Genomic DNA, 20,527 nt, shown 5'->3' on the forward strand with positions numbered 1-20,527 from the left:
ACTATCATATCGTGCCACTACCCTATCCCTCCAATACTCTTCTATTCTATTCTGTAACCAGGGAGGCTGACCTCAATAGATACATCTTATAGGTTCCAGGGCTGTCTGTTCATGGCAGATCACAGGGCAGAGAAAGGCTGGATTATTTCTTTCCAGCTCCTTCCCCTTTCTGAACCACAGTTTCTGATAGAAGCTGTATCCCTCTACTACCATGGCTGTCAGGCAAACCTCTTTTCCACAGCTGTCACTAGACTCTGATAACACTGTATTTTCCTTACCCCGTCAAGATTCCCTCTATAAATAGTGAAAATATACTCTGTGGGTTCCCTTAATCCACTCCATTTCTGTGGTCCTTCATTAAAGTCTTTCAAACCCTCTGAGTTTGATTTAGTTTTCTTCTAAAACCTTGCCTGATCTAGTTGTGTGCCAGGTCCTAAATTCAGACCTTTTGACCCTGAAGTAGGTGCCTTAACACAATCAATGCATTAGAGGGGAGCTTGGTAAGAGAGCGCTTTCGCTGAAATTTTGTAGAAGCTGGGTGGGGGATAACTGAGGAGAAAGCAAAGAAACTCCTGGGAACCTTAATTAAGATGGGCAGAAAGAAAAGGAAGAACTGCACATTTTTCCTTATTTCTGACATTAACACAGTATGAAAGGAAAAGTGCAGGAACATTCTACAATTCTGATAAAACAAGATAATAAGCTTTAGAATAAACACAAATACAATTCAACTCCTTCCTTATTCTTTCCAAACATTTCAAAATGTACTGAGGGACTAGTGTTCAGCACTGAGCTAGTGTTGCATACGAACTTCACATAAAGTATTTATATCACATTATTTTAGATTAATGAAAACACCTGTAGAAAACATTATAATCTAACACTTGCTTATAATTAAATATACATATATACCAATTGATAAAATCAATGAGCTTACAATTACTCATGGAAATGAGAGGAAATGTTATAAAATATTTGGTTATAGATGTTATAAAATTTGGCTATAAAATATTTTGGATAACTTTAATATAGGAAGCAAAAGTGCCATAATATGAAATAATTGGCTGCATTTTAAAATTCCTCTCCATTAACATTCTTGGAACCCTCTGACTTGGGGGATGAACACATGCTAGAGTGTACAGATGATATGCTGTGGAATTGCGCACCTGAAAACTGTATAATTTTGTTAACCATTACTACCCCAATAAATTCAATAAAAGGGGGGAAAAGGCTCTTGGATCTCTAAACAAGCCCTATATAAGTTGTCTCCATACCTTGATGAAATACTAATGAGCAGCAGAAAAGTACACAGCAGAGGAAAACAAAGAGGCTGTCATCTCATCAGAGTCTAAACAGCACAGCAATTTTCTCAAATTAACTTTCCTATCCTAGCATAAAGAAACATAAATTATATTTAACTGGGAGATTTATGATCAGTAAATTTTACCTGAGAAAAGGTATCAGGTAAAATCCCAACACAATTCATTTCTCTGGCCTACTAAATTATTCTCTTCTGGACAGAATCTGAGTAACAGAGGTATCAGTAAAATCAAAAAAGTTCTCTATGAAAAAGTTTTTCTGGAAAAAAGGATATTTTGAAAATGACATTTTTATGGTACTTGGTCTCTATACCAATAGAATTCTTCCAGATAAACCCTGCTTTCCTCTCCAATTGCTCTATTTCTCTTCAGAAGTTCCTGTACTTTTTCAAGTACTAATAAACTTGTATTCCCTCAGATATTGCATATCTGCTAATAAGTTTCAGTTATATACACATTGTTACAACAAACATAATTTGGAAACTTAAACTAAATATAAATGTAAAACTCAACTTTAGGTCATATTTACTAATGATCTAATACTTTAGCCATGCAAAGTTACTAGGGGAAAAGAGAAGGAGATCTCTAAGACTATTTGATGAACTATATTATGATGTCCTACTAAAAGAACTGAAATGGCTGGTATATATCAAGTCTCTGTTTTATAGACAAGATTTTTCTTCTTTTTAAAAATGTTTTTCTAATATTTCTATGCTGTATATTCTTCAGTGAATATGTATATTAGCTGTTTGTTTGTTTGTTTTTTAATCTTCAACCAAGGATGTTTTATTGATTTCAGAGACAAGAAGGGAGGCGGGGAGAGACAGACAAAAACAATGATGTGAGAGCGCAACATCCATCGATTGCCAGTTGCTGCTCACACATACCCCAACTGGGGACAGAACCCACATTTCGGGTATGTGCCCTGACCAGGAATTTACCTATTGGTGCATGGGACGACATTCCAACTGAGTCACCCAGCCAGGGCTCTTGTTTGTTTTTAAAATTTTTTAAAGGTTATAGGATCTCTTTAAGAAGTTCAGAGACCTTTTTATGTTTCTAAGATTTTCCCAATTTCATACAACACAAAGCCAGACCAAGATAAAAACCCAGGATCCTGAAACACAACTGGCTAGTGCTCACTGTTAATCAGATTAGTGTTCCTCAGAGACAGTGAGCGAGCGAGGATGGTGCACTGTTCACTCAACTATATCACAAAATTGCATGAAGAGTCCAGGTCTTTGGAAATTTGGCCTCATTAGCCAACTCTGATTCTTCAAAATTGTGCTACAATAATATCCAATCCCTCATCATAGAACAGTGCTATCCAATAGAACTTTCTGGGTTGACAGAAATATTTTATACATGTAATATCCAATGCAGTATTTTTTAGATACTAACAACAGCTGTGCCCATTTCAAAAATTTGTTGACAACCTGCAAAATGCTTCCCATGCAAAGATGGTTCAATGTATGTAAGTCAGTAAATGTGATACTCTACATCAACAAAATGAAGAAAATTCTATGATCATCTCAACAGATGTGAAAAAAGCATTTGACAAAATTCAACATCCATTCACGATAAAAACTAACAAATCAGGTATATCCTTTAGATAACAAAGGCCATATATGACAAGCCCAAAGCTTATATGATGCTCAACAGTGAAAAGCTGGTACCTTTTCCTCTAAGGGCAAGAGCGAGACAATAATGTCCAACTCTTAACGCTTTTATTCAACACAGTAATGGAAGTCCTAGCCAGAGCAATTAGGCAAGAAAAATAAGTAAAAAGCATCAAAATCAGAAAGAGAGAAGAAAATTTTCTGTTTACAGATGACATCTTACCAACAGAAAACCCTTAAAGAGTACACACCAAGAAGTGGTTAGAATAAGTGAATCAATTTGTTAAAGGTGCAGGATACATAATCAACATACAAATATTAGTTGTTTCTATACAGTAACAATGAACTATTAAAAAGAGAAATTGAGAAGAATTTCACTTAAAATATCATCAAAAATAAATTTAACAAAGGAGGTGAAAGAAATTGAAAACAAAAAAAACGGGAAAGGCACTCCATGCTCATGGACTGAAAGAACTGATCATTAAAATGTCCATACTACACAAAGTATTCTACATATTCAACTCCAAAGGCATTTTTCACAGAAGGAAACAATTCTAAAATTCACATGGAACCACATACAGACCTTGAATAGTTAAAAGCAAACTTGAGAAAGAGAAAGCTGAAGAATACATACTCCCTGACTTCAAACTATATTACAAAGCTACAGTAATCAAAACAGTATGCCATGGTACTGGTACTATAACAGTTCTATTAGCTATAACAATATTATGCAGTTTCGTAAATTCATCTCTTGCTTCAAACCTTCCTTCACCCTATCTGATCCATCCATATATGCAAAGTGAACACCTTCCTCCTCTAATACCTGCTCCTTGCCAGCCTCTACTTTTAATTTTATCACTTTCCTCTACCCACTTATCCAGGCTAGAAATCTTCCCAGTTTCCTTGTGCCCATACCACATCCCATCACTGTCTCATTTTGTAAATTATAACTCTACATTCTCTTACATCCATACTTCTCTGCAGGCTTCCTATTGCTGTTGTAACAAGTTTTGACAGATTTAGTGGCTTAAAAAACACAAATATATTATCTTATACTTCTGAAGGTCAAAAGTCCAAAATTAGTCTTAGTGGATTAAAATCAACATGTCACCAGGGCTTTGTTCCTTCTTCAACCTCTTGGGAAAATCTGTTTTCTTACCTCTTACAATTCTAAAGGCTGCCCACTCTTTGACTCATAGTTCCATATCAATCCAACCTCTGCATCTATCATTACATTGCCTTTTCCAACTCCAATCCTTCTCCCACCTTTTATAAAGACCTTGTGATTACATACCACCCATCCAAGATCAACTCTTCATCTCAAGATCCCCATTTTAATCACATCTTACAAAATCCCTTTTGCCATGTAAGGTAACATATTCACACGTACACACAAACATCTTTTGGGGGAGGGCATATTTAGCCTATCACACCAATTCTCCAGGGCACTGTTCTATTTCAGACCTCATCACCTCTCCTTTAGGATTCCTTAAGATCTTAAAAATAATGGAACTTCTCATATCTAATCTCTTCCTGCTCCAATTATTTCTACAGACACCATAACCAAACTAATCCTCACTGTTCAGTGATTATTATGTGTCTCAAATTCACCCATCTTTCTTCTCTTTTTATTACCTATTCCAAACCTTCACAACTTTCTCTAAGCTCACACACCATTCCTGAAGTCTTTCCTTAACATCACCACACTTGTTTTGTGAGAAAAAACAGAATTATCAGGTGGAAAAAAAAATTATCAGGCATGTCTCCTACCTACAAATTTATCCGTATCTCCACCCAACTTACATTCCACTTAAATAAAGGTGTTTCTCTTTCTATCCAAGGCTAAGCCCTCTAAAATACTATCAATATCATACTCTTTAGATTGTTACTTGAGTGTGGACCACAGACCAGCAGCATCAGCATCAACTGAAGATGGTCAGAAATGCTGTATCTTAGGTCTCAACCCAGACCTTCTGATACAGAATCTGCATTTAACAACTCCCCCATTACAGTTTGGGATGCACGACACTGGGCTATTCTATTGCAATTGTCCATTTGCTATTGTCCCTCAAGGAATAAATAACTCAAGTCTTTAAGTCTCTAAAAACAGGCCAGAAGAAAGATGGTGGCTTCAGTGTGGGAGAGGGACTCAGCATAAGGATCCTGGTCACTGTTTCTTCAGCTCTCCCCCCAGAGACACAAACTCCAGTCTCTCTTCATGTGACTCTAGTCCTCTTCGGCTTCCATCTGTTGGATCCAAGGTTTTTTAGGGATAGGGGTCAAGATGGTGGCCAAGGAGGTGGAAGCTGAGTCCACTTGTTCTAGCGCACCCAAGTTGGCTTCTCACATGATCTTCCAACAAAAACATCTGGACAATCAACAGAATCTTAGCTGATCTTAAGTTTTGATACAAGGAGTACAGAAGACTCTTCACAAAAGGAGCACCTGTTCAACAGCATACAATATGTGGCAGGGGTTGTGACTCCCAGTCACTCAGGTGGAGGGAAGAACCCAACAATGAATGAGCCATCAATAATCAAACTCCAAGTACAACGAGAGAGTCCACATAAACTGAATAAAGGGCAGCACTACAGCATCCAGAAAAGGAGATCAAAGAGGCCGCACCACTAAGTTCCACAGAATTCCTACCATAGAAAGCAACCTCATGAAGACAGGCAGGCAAAGCAGAGTAATCTGAGACAGGGAGACAAATCAAAAGAGTCACCTAAAATGGAGAAACAAAGAAACAGCCTCCAATCAAAAGGAAAGGAGGAATCTCCAGAAAAAAAAAAGAGCTAAATAGAATTAAGGCAAGCAATCTATCAGACACACAATTCAAAATAATGATTATAAGGATGCTCAAGGGACTGAGAACCTACAAGGAACTTTATGGGGGCTACAAAAAACTTACTGGGAACTAAAGCAGCTTATACAAAGGACATGGGAACTATGAATAAGAACCAGGAAGAAATGAAGAATACAATATCTGAAATGAAGATTACAATAGAAGAAATCAAAATCAGGCTAGAAGAAGCAGAGGACCAAATAAGCAAGCTGGAAAACAAGGCAGAAAAAAAATACCCAGTCAGAGCAACAAAACAAAAAAAGATTCAAAAAGAAAGAGGATACTTTAAGGGAGCTTCAGGACAACATGAAATGAAACCACATTCACATTATAGGTATATCAGGAGAAGAAAAGGAGAAAAGAATCAAAAACATGTTTGAAAAAATGACAGAAAACTTCCCTAACTCGATGAGGGAAAAAGTCACACAAGTTCCAGAAGCACAGAAGGTACCAATAAAGCTGAACCTAAAGAGGCCCACTACAAGACAAATTATAATAAATGGCAAAATTTAAAGACAAAGAAAGCCTTGGCTGGTGTAGCTCAGTGGATTGAGCACAGGCCTGCGAGCCACACGATCATGGTGATTCCCAGTCAGGGTACATGCCTGGGTTGCAGACAAGAGGCAACCATACATTGGTATTACTCTCCTTCTCTCCTTCCCTTTCTCTCTAAAGATAAATAAATAAAATCTTTAAATTTTTTTTAAAAAAACCAGTGACGAGATTAAAAAAAAAAAGACAAAGAGAAAATCCTAACCAGCAAGGGAGGAACTGCTAATAATATACAAGGAAGATCTGACTAAGGCTATCAGCTGATTTCTCAACAGAACCACTACAAACCAGAAGGGACTAGAATGAAATAATCCAGTAATGACAAGGAAGGACCTACAACCAAGACTATTCTATCCAGCAAAGCACTCATTTAAAATGGAAGGTGAAATAAAGTGCTTCTAAGACAAAAGAAGGCTAAAGGAATACATCTCTACCAATTCAGCACTGCAAGAAATGCTAAAGGCACTGCTATAAGGAGGAGATGGAGACAGAAATAGAAAGGGGAACACAGGTATAGAATAAATGGTAATGAATAAGTACCTATCAATAATAACCTTAAACATAAATGGTTTAAATACTCCCATCAAAAGACACAGGGCAGCTTAATGAATAAGAAAACACAACCCACATATATGCTGGCTACAACAGACACCTCAGAACAAAAGATCTATACAGGCTGAAAGTAAAGGGATAGAAATAAATATTCCAAGCAAACAGACATGGAAAAAAAAAGCAGGGGTAGCAATACTTTTATCAGACAAAATAGAAAATAGACTTTAAAACAAAAGCCCTAAAAAGAGAAAAGGAGGTCACAACATAAAACTTAAGGGAGTAGGACATCCTCAAGAGGACATAACCCTTGTAAACATACCTGCACCCAACATCGGAGCACCTAAATATATTAAGGAACTCTTGGAAGACTTGGAGAAATACATCAACAGCAACAGTCATCATAGGAGATTTTAACACCCCACTGTTAATGATGGACAGATCCTTGAAACAAAGAATCAACAGCATATTGTGGCATTGAATGACACTCCACATCAAATGGATTTAATTGATATATACAAAATCATTCACCCCAGAGAACCAACTATACATTCTTCTCAAGTGCACACAGAACATTTTCAAAGATAGACTACATGGTAGGACACAACACAAGCCTCAACAAATTCAAGAAAATTTAAATTATAATAAGCATCTTCTCAAATCACAATAAATTGAAACTAGAACCAACCTCAAGGAAAAAGCTCAAAAATATTCAACTACACAAAGACTGAGTAAGACATTATTTTTTTTAAAGATTTTACTTATTTATCTTTAGAGAGGAAGGGAAGGAGAGAAGGAGAGAAATATCAATGTATGGTTGCCTCTTGTGAGTCCCCTGCTGGGAACTGACCTGCAACCTAGGCATGTGCCCTGACTGGGGATCGAACCGCGATTGTGTGGCTCACAGGCCTGCGCTCAATCCACTGAGCTACACCAGCCAGGGCAAGACGTTATTAAATAATGAATGAGTTAACAATGAGAGCAAGAAAGAAATCAAAAGTACCTGGAAACTACTGAAAATGAACACGTAACTACCTAAAAACTACTGGACACAGCAAAGGCAGTTCTGAGAGGGAAGCTCATAGCAATATGGGCCTACCTAAAGAAGATAGAGAAATCTCAAATAAACAACTTAACCCAACATCTAAAAGAACTAGAGGGACAACAACAAACAAATCCCAGAGTAAAGAGAAAAAAGGAAGTAAGATCAGAGCAGAATTAAATAATAAGACTAAAAAAAAACAATTCAAAGAATCAATAAATACAGGAGTTAGTTCTTTGAAAAGACAAACAGAACTGACAAACCTTTAGCCAGACACATTAAGAAAAAGACAGGGAACCCAAATAATAAAATCAGAAATGAAATAGAAGTTACAACTGATACCACAGAAATACAAAGAATTTTAAGAAATTACTTTGAAATAACTATATGCCAAGAAAATGGATAGCCTGGGTGAAATGGACAAATTTCTAGAAACATACAATCTTCCAAAACTAAATCAAGAAGAAGCAGAAAGCCTGAAGAGACCAGTAACAACTAGTAAAATTGAAGCAGTAATTTAAAAACTCATGGCACACAACGGCCCTGGACTGGATGGCTTCACAGGTTAATTTCAACAAACATTTAAAGAAGAACTAACTCCCATCCCTCCCAAACTATTCTAAAATTCAAGCAGAAGGAAGGCTCCTAAACTCTTTTTATGAGGTCAGTATCATCCTAATTCCAAAAGCAGGGAAAGACACAACAAAGAAAGAAACTACATGCCAATATGTCTGATGAACATAGATGCTAAATTACTCAATAAAATATTGGCAATCTGGATTCAGCAGTACATGAAAAAGGTAGATAAATAAATCAATCATGCACCATGATCAAGTAGTATTTATACCAGGGATGCAAGGATGGTACAATTTTCAAGAACGTAATACACAATATAACCAAAAAGAAATCACATGATCACATGTGATTAGATACTAAAAAAGCATTTGATAAAATCCAGCACCCATTTATGACAAAATAATAGTCAGCAAAGTGGGAATAAAGGGAGCATACCTCAACATAGCAAAGGCCATATATCAGAAACCTATAGCTAACATATTCAACAGGCAAAAACTGGAAGCTTACCCCTTGGGATGTTTGCTTTCATCATTCTTATTCAACATAGTACTGGGAGTTCTATCCACAGCAATCAGATAAGAAAAAGGAATAAAAGGCATCCAAAATGCAAAGGAGGAAGTAAAACTGTCATTATTTGCAGATGATATGACCAGTGTTCATAGGAAACTCCATAGTCTCCACCAAAAAAACGACTCAAGGTAAGCCTTGGCTGGTGTGGCTTAGTGGATTGAGTGCTGGCCTGTGAATCAAAGGGTTGCCAGTTTGAGTCCCACTCGGCCCCATGCCTGGATTGCGGGCCAGGTCCCCAGGAGGGGGCATGCAACAGGCAACCATACACTGATGTTTCTCTCCCTTTCTTCCTCCCTTCCCTTCTGTCTAAAAATAAATAAATTCTTAAGGAAAAAAAAAACTACTCAATTTAATAAGTGAATTTGGTGAAAGAGCAGGATACAAAGTCAATATTCAGAAATCGAGGGCATTTTTGTACACCAACAATGAACTATCAGAAAGAGAAACTAGAAAAAAAATCCCATTTACTATACCAACAGGAAAAATAAAGTACCTCAGAATAAATTTAATGGAAGAGGTAAAACACCTGAACTTGGAAAACTATAGAACACTGAAGAAAGAACTGAGGAAGATACAAAATGGAAGCATATACTGTGTTCATGAATTGGAAGAATTAAAACAATTAAAATGTCCATACTACCAAAAGCAATCTATACATTCAATGAAATTCCTATTAAAATATTAATGGCATATTTCACAGATCTAGAACGAATACCTCAAAAATTTATATGGAACCAAAGAAGACCCCAAATGTCCTCAACAAGCCTGAGGGAAAAAAAAAAAAGTAGGAGGAATCACAATATCTGACATCAAACTATACTATATGGCCAATGTAATCAAAACAGTCTGGCACTGGCTTAAGAACAGATACATAGATCAATGGAACAGAATATAGACCCCAGAAATCAACCCAACTCTCTAGAGTCAACTAATATTTGACAAAGAGGGAATAGACACACAGTGGAGCAAAAATAGCAACAAATGGTGTTGGGAGAACTGGACTAGTACATGCAAAAAATGAAACTAGACCAATAACTTACAACATACATCCAAAGAAACTCAAAATGGAAAAAAGACTTAAATATAATTGTGACACCATAAATGTCCTAGAGGAAAACATAAGCAGGAAAATTTCAGGTATCTCACATAGCAATATTTGTGCTGATACATCTCCGAAGGCAAGGGAAATAAAGGAAGAAATAAATAAATGGGACTACATCAAATTTAAAAGCTTCTGCATGGCTAAAGAAGCCATCATTAAAATGAAAAGGGAAGTAACTGACTGTATGGGGGAACATATTTGCCAATGATACCTCAGACAAGGGTTTGATCTCTAAAATATATAAAGAACTAACACGACTCAACACCAGGAAGACAAACAACCCAATTCAAAAATGGGCAAAGGACCAGAAGAGACACTTCTCCAAAGAGGACATACAGAGGGCCCAGAGACATATGAAAGGATGCTCAGCATCACTAGCCATCAGGGGGAAGCAAATTAAAACCACAATGAGGTATCACACCAGTCAGAACAGCTATCATTAATAAATCTACAAACAAGTGCTGGCAAGGTTGTGAAGAAAAGAGAACCCTAGTGTATTGTTGGGTTCTCTGAGTAGATTGGTGCAGCCACTGTGGAAAACAGTACTAAATTTCCTCAAAACACTGAAGATGAAACTGCCTTTTGACCCAGCAATTTTGCTGCTCGGAATATACTCTGGAATCCTGAATCACCAATACAAAAGAACTTACCCACCCTTATGTTCACAGCAGCACTATTTATAATAGCCAAGACTAGAAACAGCCTAAGTGTCCACTAGGCGATAAGTGGGTCAAAAAACTGTGGTACATTTACACAATGGAATACAATGCAGCAGAACAGAACTCGTACCTTTTGCAATAGCATGGATGGAACTAGAGAAAATATTATGCTAAGTGGAAACAAACCAGTTAGTGAAAGACAAATACCATATGATCTCATTTACAAGAGGAATCCAATGAACAAAATAAACAAACAAAATAGAACCACAGACATGAAACATGGAACAACTGATAGTGACCAGAAGGAAGTGAGGAGGGGAATAATGGTGGAAAGAAGGGGAAAGGACTAATCAAAGAGCATATATGAATGACCCATGGACATGGACAACAGTGTGGGGATTGACTGTGAGAGTGGGAGTGAGATGAGTGGAAGAGGGCAAAGGGGGAAAAATTGGGACAACTGTAATAGATAACAATAAAAGAAATTAAGGAAAAAATAAAACAGACCAGGAAAAAAAGCAAATGAAACTTAATACTGTATTTTTACCTTCCTTCCAATTACAGCCAAATTACAGCTCATATCCTCACTCCAATTACTGAGGTGACCAATGACCTATCTACCTTTCCTTTTTTAGAAGTGGAGGAAGAATGTTGACCACACCCTTAAAAACACATCCTTACCACTTCCACTAACTTTCTTTCTGATTATTTTCTTCTATGGCTGTTTCTCATTGCTCTTCAACGTTCTTTTTTTCATTGTATTCTCCCATAATAATTTAATTTTTATGTATGGCTTAAATTATTACCTAAACATTGATTACCCCAAGTCATCCTTCCCCCTCCCAACTATCCTACATACACCTTCAACAAAATACAGTTAAAACTATTAAGCTTCCTCTCCAAACCCTCCCTTTCTCCTTAAATATACCCTATTCTCAGGCAATGGCATCCACTGAAATAGAAATCCAGAAGTCATTCTATATTCTTCATGGTACCTTTTCTCCTTTCTTCCATATCAATTAATATCCAAGTCCTGCCAATTCTACATTTAAGCATCTCTCTAGTTTTCCAGCCTCTTTATCCCCATAGCCACTATTTCATACTGTGTCTTACATCATCTCATGCTTGGCCCAATTAGTATAAAACATCATTTCCAAAATACCCTTTTGCCAGGTTCCCCACCTCTAGTCTCTACCTTTTCCAATTTACTCTCCATAGTGCCACCTCAATCTTTCACTTATTCCTCTACAAATTCTTCACAGCCTGTTAACTGCATACAAACTTGTCCAGCCATCCAGAACACATGAAGTGCCCAGCCCAGAATGTTTCTCTCACATTTCTCTCTTCACTTAATTTATCTGCTAGGCAAAGGAATACTTCATATCAAAGCATGAAGTCTACCATACCTCTATATAAAGTGTCCTCTTACTAAGCAAGGCAGCTGGAGATATTCCTTGTCCTTTGTTCCTACCACCTTTTGATGATATCTCACTAAAGTAATAATTAGGTCACTTGTCTTCCCCAACTAATCTGGGATCACTGTATCTTCTTCATAGCCCTGCCTAGCACAAACATGGTCCTAGCACACAGATGCTCAATAAATGTTTGCAGCATTAAGTATACTGCTGATAGTATTCCTACTGAATGTAATTCACCCTACTTATCCTGGTATTAACATGTTACATGATCTGTTTGGCCCTACCCTACCTTTCCTTATCAAGTTTTGAATCTGGCTAATGCTTCTTTCCATGCCTTTACTCCCACAAATTCACTTACTGAGGAATTTTCTTCCTTCCATCTTCTATTAAAGTCTTAGCCATCATTAAAGGCCTAGTTCAAGAGTCCTTCCTAATACAGAAGGCCTTACCACCAACTCCAAGAAAGAAGCTCTCCTTTCTTTGAATCCCATAGCACTTTACATGATCTTCACACTCAACTTTGCATTTACCACGTTATTACTAGACTGCATCCTCTTAGAGGAAGAGAAACAAGGTCTATTTTTAATCATTTTATAGCCCTCAGCATAATAGTAGCCTTTTACTAAATAAACAAACATACTATGCTGAATTTCACAGTTTACACAAACACTTTTCTAAGCATTTTTCATTTGACTTGCTCTTCATAGCAACCAAAGTGTAGAGAAAGCAGATGAGGGAACTAAAATAAAGAGGGTTAAGGAGTTTATTTAGAGGCCAGGAGCTATAAAGAGGGAGAGCCAAACTCAAAACCAAGTCTTCAATAAAAAGCCAGGCACTATTTACTGCTACCATACCATCATTCCCCTCCATTTATTTCTTTTCTATCTTCATGGATCAAGCTAAAGTACCATCCATCTCCTCTATAACCTCCCCCATTTGCTGACATAACACTTGTTACATATTCTCTGTATTTTATGTCTTTATCTTTTGAAAACCTAAGTTGGAATATGTCATGCCTTTGCCTAAAACTCTAATGGCTTCTCACTGCATTTAGAACAAAAGTAAAAATCTTTGCAATCCAAGACCCAAATTGCTTCTCATCTTTATTACATCCTTCTTCATTCACTAGGCTCCAGCCATACTAGACTTACTAGACTCTTTCTGATTCTTCAAAAGATCACACTTTCTTCCTGAATAGGTATCTTAACACATACTGTTTTCTCTTAGAGTACTTAGGTCATCAGATGGCTGGCTCTTTCTCAGCATTCGGATCTCCACTTATCAACTCCACAGTAAGACTTCCCCTAACTAGAAAGATCAAAGAGTACTTCTATATTCATCTCCTCCCCAGTTTTGTATCACTATATCCCCAGTGTTTAAAACTGTTTCTGACATACAGTAAGGGTTAAAAGATTTCTACTGAGTTGATGAATAAAAAAGAGTAAATAGGTTATCTTCTTTTCTAAATGTCTGCAAATACTGGCAAAATGTTTTATATAACTGATATCCAGCTGGTTAACCAATGGTCATAGGTCTACTAATAAAATTCTACTTAAACTAAAAAGTTAGAGGAAAATTACATTTAGTTAACTAGTGTTTTCAAACAGTAAGATGAATTTATCTTTTTTAAATACTATTTATTTATTTATTTATTTATTTATTTATCTTTAGAGGGGAAGGGAAGGAGAGAAGGAGAGAAATATCAATGTATGGTTGCCTCTCGTGAGTCCCCTGCTGGGAACTGGCCTGCAACCCAGGCATGTGCCCTGACTGGGAATCGAACTGCGATCGTGTGGTTCGCAGGCCCACGCTCAATCCACTGAGCTATACCAGCCAGGGCTGAATTTATCTTTTCTATTAACCAAACATTTTACATCCATTATCCAATAGGGATTAAATGAGCAAAACTACTTTTTCTAACATAAAACATTCCTTGCTTAATAACTAGTGGGTCTTCGTAGTTAGGAAGATAATACAGTCACAGAAGAAATACAAATCACCAGTAAAAAAATTAAAATACTCCATCCTCTATGGTACCAAGAAATGGGAAAATAAAATAATGGTAATAAATTTCCACCCATCAAAAGGGTTGTTTGTAGTATAGTGAAAAAATAGCTTAGTACCCAACAACTTATGGTTAAATAAAACTTGATAAATTTCATTATAAAATTTTATGTAGTCTTTTGGAAAGATCTTCAAACATCATACTGCTTTAAAAAAGCATGTGAGTAACAACATTTACGGCAGGGGTTTTAAACTCATTTTCACTGGGGGCCACAGTGGCCTTACAATTGCCTTCAAAGGCCCAAATGTAATTTCAACTCCTTAACAGTTAAGGAGAAGTTACGTTTATACAGTCCTAAAATTATTTTGGCCCTTTGAAGTCAACAACCAGGTTGATGTGGCCCCCGGTGAAAATGAGTTTGACATCCCTTGATTTCTGGTATAACATCCCTAATGTCTATATGTACTTACTTTTTTTATGTAAGTACAGACACAGAAAGAGGATGTACATCAATCTGTGGAGTTAGCCAAAAGGTCCGTTTAGTTTTTTCCATAAAATGAAAGACACATTTTTCATTTTCACCAATAACTTTATTGATTAGGATACTCTGAGTATGTCCATTATCTTTCACTATATTGGCTTCTAGTGAGTAAAGGCCAGGGTGCTGCTAAACATTTCCCAATGCATAAGACAGGCCCCCACAGCAAAGAATTATTTGGCCAATACACTAACATTACCAAGAAACTTCGGAAACCACTTTTGAAACTTCACAAGCCACTTTTGACACATTATAGCAGTAACAGCATCTCCTCTCCATACACTGCACAAATCCTTTTTGCATTTTTACCTTTCTTTATATATATATATATATATATATATATATATATATATATATATATTTATTTATTTTATAGAGAGGGAAAGGGTGGGAAAAAGGGAGAAAAACATTAATGTGTGGTTGTCTCTCATGCACCCCCTACTGGGGACCTGGCTCACAACCCAGGCATATGTCCTAGACTGGGAATGGGACTGGCGACTCTTTAGTTCACAGGCTGGCACTCGGTCCACTGAGCCACAGTCAGGGCCATTTTTACCTGTCTTTAAATAATAATGCATAATGTGTCAAAACTGTTGCGTATCTTTTTCCATCTTCAATATTAAATTGGTTGCACAAAAATCCACTAATTGTGAGGTTTTTTTAATGCATGCTGGTTTAATAGCTGTCAAAATACAACCCAACAAAACTGTTTTTGAATGAAGTTAAAGACAAATAAGCACTACTAGAGCCATCATACAGAAAAAACTAAACTTTTTTGGACAACCCAATACTTACATGGTTATGTATTTGGACGAAAACGGGAATAAAAAAGACATAATGGGTTTATTTTACTTCATATTCGGTATGCTTCTGTACTGTTTTCAAGCATTTTAAGTGTGTTTTAAACATAAAGAAAGGGCAGATTAAAGGAAGTAAATGATAGAAAAGTTTAACCACCACTAGAAATTACTACAAACCAAAATGTATAGTATGAATAAAGATAAAAAGGTTGTATAGATTTATTCATCATCTACTTACAACTGCTTAACTTCAAAGAATTAAATCTAGAAAGTCATGAGTGCTTTTAGTAACACTAATTTTAAAAAACTACCAATATTAATGTATATATTTTTCATAACAAATAGGAAATTTCTTCTTTTTCTAGTCCCTAGGACAGTAATGGATAATCAAACAGGCTCATGTTTAAGGATCAATCAAAGTACCCCAAATTTTTTTTTACACCAAAAATTAGACTCTGAGGGAAACAATTTTCATCAAAAAATAAAACTAGTCATTTCTAAAAAATGCACAGCTAACATTTTGTAAAGAAACACTGAATACTTTCCCTATACGATCAGGAACAAGACAAGAAAGTCGAATCTTGCCACTTCTAATCAACACTGTACTTGAGATTCTAGCCATTTCAATTAGACAAAACAAAAATAAAAGAAATCCAGACTGGGGGGGGGGGGGGGAGGTAAAACTATCTCTCATTAAACATGGCAAAATCATGTATATAGAAAATCCCAAGGAATCCACTAAAAAACTATTAGAACTAAGAAACAAGTCAGCAAGATGTTAGGAAAAATGATTGATCGATATAGAAAAATCAGTTGTAGTTCTATACAGAATTAAAATGAAATTCCAAAAATACAACAACCCTATTTATAATAGGTTTAAAAAATAAGATAGGAATAAACTTAACAAAACAAATACAAGGATTGTACCCTAAAATCTTCAAAACACCTTTGAAAATATTAAGGAAAACATATACAAATGGAAAGAAATTTCATGATCATATATTAGATGATTTAACATTATTAAATGGCAATACACCCAAATTTATCTACAGATTCAATGCAATCCAAGTTCCAGCTACCATTTTTTGTACAATTGGCAAGCTGATAATAAAATTAAAATGGAAATGCAAGTCACTCCCCTCCCCCCAAAAACCAAAGTCAATGCAATCTAAAAGAACAAATTTGGAGGTCTCATACTTACCATTTAAAAAATCACTGCAAAGTTAGAATAATCAAGACTGCATAGTACTGGCATAAGGATGGGAATATAAATCAATGTAACAGAACACACAGTACAGAGAGAAACCCTCACATTTATGGTCAGTGAGTTTTCAGAAGAATGCCAATGAAGAAAGAATTGTCTTTTTTAACAACTAGGACAACTAGATATCCACATGCAAACGAATGAAGCTGGACCTCTTTTTCTCACCATACCAAAAAAAAAAAAAAAAAGAACTATAAAAGATCAAAGACCAAAATGTAAAAACTTAAACTATAAAACCCTTGAAGAAAATATAAAGGTAAATCTTTGTGACCTTCAGTTAGCAAAATCCTCTCAGATGAATACCAAAGCACAAGCAACAAAAGAAAACATAAAGTGGACTTCAACAAAATGTCAAATTTTTTGTGCTTTGATACACATCAACAAAGGGATACAGAAAAAAAGTATTTGCAAATCACGTATCGGTACCATAACTTAACTGCTCCCCTATTCATGTCCCATATACCCAAGAAGTCAGGGGTGCGGGGGGAACAACTCTAATACAATCTGGTGAGGGGGGAACAACTCTAATACAATCTGAATGTAGTAAGTACTCATAAAAGTGATCTCAGTGCTAAAGGAATTAAGAGAAATAACTTCCGGATGAGATTAATAAAAACTTCTTTCTTACATAAGGCGACACCTGAACTACGAATGGAAAAACTGGCAAGAGAATTGGAGGAATGGGCATAAACTAAGGTATAGGGGGCTTACAATTCCACATTTTTTAAATAGTAAGGAGTCTAGACCCATATATATAAAGAACAAGCTGATAGTCGTCAAAGGGGAGAAGGTAGCAGGAGATGGGTAAAAATTTTTTTAAAGAATTGGAGGTACAATTTATCTTATTCACAATTATGTTATTAAATTGCTCTATAGCTGCCCTGGCTGGTGTAGCTCAGTGGATTGAGCGTGGGCCTGCGAACCACATGATCACGGTTCAATTTCCAGTCAGGGCACAGGCCTGGTTTGCAGGCCAGTTCCCAGCAGGGGACACATCAGAGGCAACCATACATTGATATTTCTCTCCCTCTCTCCTTCCCTTCCCCTCTAAAGATAAATAAATAAAAAATATTAAAAAAATAAATTGCTCTACAACTGCCATTGGCAGTTATTACAGTGAACAGAAATTTAGACTTCTTGAGCAAAGGGCTTTACGTCGATTTCACTATTAAAATTTCCAGTTTTTATTATTAAAATAAACCTAATATACAGCAGTAGGCCTCCACAGGGTAATGATTCTTGAATGAAGAAGAGCTGTCAGTCCCATCATCAATGTTTCATTCATGAAAACCAGTAATTTGGAATTTATCAAAGAATAACACCAACCAGCATTCTAAGAATGAAGAATAATCTCATTTTAAGTAGTATATGCAGTGCTGTGCAACCCTTTAAAAATCTGTCTTTGTTCACTGAAGTATCGCTTGTAATAGCAAATACTAGAAACAATTCAAGTGTCCATTTGAAAGGAACTGGTTCAATAAATTAGGGGGCAGCCATCCACACAATGGAATACTATGCAGCTGTGATAAAAGAAACAAAGAAGCTAGCTCCTCTTGTACCAAAATGGAATGATTCCAGGACACTCTCTTAAGAACAAAAAGCAAGCTACAGAGCAGGTTATATAACATGCTGCCTTTTGCATAAAAGAGTATGAAGGGAAATGAGAACATATATTCATAGTTGCTTTTATTTACATAAACACAAGACAGTATGACAACTGAATGACATATAATAAGGGGCAAGGGGAAAATTCTATTCACCCACATGGAGTGGAGGGAGGAAAGAAGGGAAAAAGGAAGAAAGGGAGGGAGGGAGGGAAAAGAGAAAGAAAAGAGAACAGGAGGGGAAGGAAGAGTAAGGAGTCCAGTTTGTATTACGATCAGCATATATAATAAAAAGGACAGTTTGGGGTGGTGAATCTTAAAAGTCCAGTTTAAGAATTTGATTCTGTAAATATGTTTTATAGGAAAATGACAGAACCAAAGTGGTATTTTAAGATTAATTTGAATGCAGCAAACAGGAAGGGCTCAGAGAGTAATGACCCAAATTACACAGATCCAACCCATAGACCAAGGTATGTCAAAGTAACTGCAGACTAGAGACCACTGCAAAGGGACCAGCAGAACAAGCAATTCTTAGAACTGGGGAGGGAGAAAAGATAAGTGTTACTCAGCTTGGGCACTGGGTACGTAGGAGAAACTACTATCTTTTAAAATGTACACATACATATGCAAATCAAAAACTTCTTAAAACATGAACAAAGTTAAAAGACAAACTCATAAAAATATCTGCTTCTGCCCCCGGCAACACACACAGTTAATATCTCTAATACAAAAAGGGCTCTTATAAATTAGTAAGAAAACAAACAAAAATTAATCAAAAATTAGAACATCCAAAAAACAGAAGAAAATAAATTCAACCTTATAAGATATTAAAGAAATGCAAAGGAAAACGATAGTGGATAACTGACAACTCCAACTGATGGTGGGACTGAGAAAATGGGTACTCTCACAATGCTAAAGACACAAATTGATAAAAAGCCTTCTGAATATGAATTGCCAAAACTACAAATGTGCACACCATTTTTGGCCCAATAAAATTCTACTCCTGGGAAATCTAATCTAGAAGATATGAAACAAATGCACACAAAACTTGCAACAAATACATACACATAGCAAAATGATGATGATAATGATAGCAAAATAGATTTGGCCCAAAAGTTATGGTACATCCATACATTAGAATACTAGGAGCCAATAAAAAGAATATACTATGGAGTACAGGATACAAAACAGCATTGCAGTATGCCTCCATTCATGTAAAATCCTATATCTCTATGCATATATACACAGAAAAATCTTGAAGACTATTCATCAAAATGTCAAGAATGATCATCTCAAGTGGTTGGACTCGGGGACTTTAATCTCTTACAGTTTTCTACACTAACTGAAAATTTCGACCATAAGCCTCTATCATAATCTTTGTAAACAGGTGAAAAATGACAAAAAAAGTCTGAAAAAAATGACTCCATGAGAGGCAAAATAATTAATTTAATGTTAGATAAATTAAGTTTGGAGTATCAATAAAATATCTCAGTGAAATGCCCATTTGCAATTGCAAACAAAGAAACAGAAAAGTGGAGAGGCATGCAGCCCATTAACTATTTTCACTTTATCTTACTACCATTTTCTTTTCCATTTTCTAAAAATTGCAGGTTTTTTACCTAAATTTTATCCTCTAATCTACATTCATTTTATTTTCCAAATATATTAAGAATACCAGATTATCTCACAATTTAGATGTGCACAATTAGAAATTTAAGGGACAGAAATCATAGCAAACAGTAATACTTCTGATTCTAGCTTGATATTTTTGCTTCCAACACCTACTTTAAAGCTTACAAATATCTACATACAAAACAAAGCCAACCAAAAGGAAAATAACAACAAAAACTTAAGTGGTATAGAAAAAGTACACAATAAGAGAAAATACTGCAACCGTCTTAAACACTGAATGTTAAGCAACATCTATTTTAAACTGGTTTTTGAGAAACAGTTACAATTTTTCATATTTAAGAAATAAAAGCTTGAGCCCTGGCTAGCATGGTTCAGTGGACTGAGAGTGTCCACCTGCAAACCAAAGGGTAGCTGGTTCAATTTCCAGTCAGGG

The 20,527-nt window shown here is 36.0% G+C and overlaps 1 protein-coding gene across 2 annotated transcripts in view; it reads right to left on the reverse strand.

Annotated features, from left to right (window-relative positions):
- The window catches only part of CDK13 (cyclin dependent kinase 13), a 138,836-nt gene that overhangs the window by 110,462 nt on the left and 7,847 nt on the right, over window positions 1-20,527 (reverse strand). The gene's annotated exons all lie outside the window — the stretch shown is intronic.

Source organism: Sturnira hondurensis, unplaced genomic scaffold, assembly GCF_014824575.4.
Source record: "Sturnira hondurensis isolate 20B ecotype Veracruz unplaced genomic scaffold, ASM1482457v3 Scaffold0008992, whole genome shotgun sequence".
NCBI classification, from domain to species: domain Eukaryota; kingdom Metazoa; phylum Chordata; class Mammalia; order Chiroptera; family Phyllostomidae; genus Sturnira; species Sturnira hondurensis.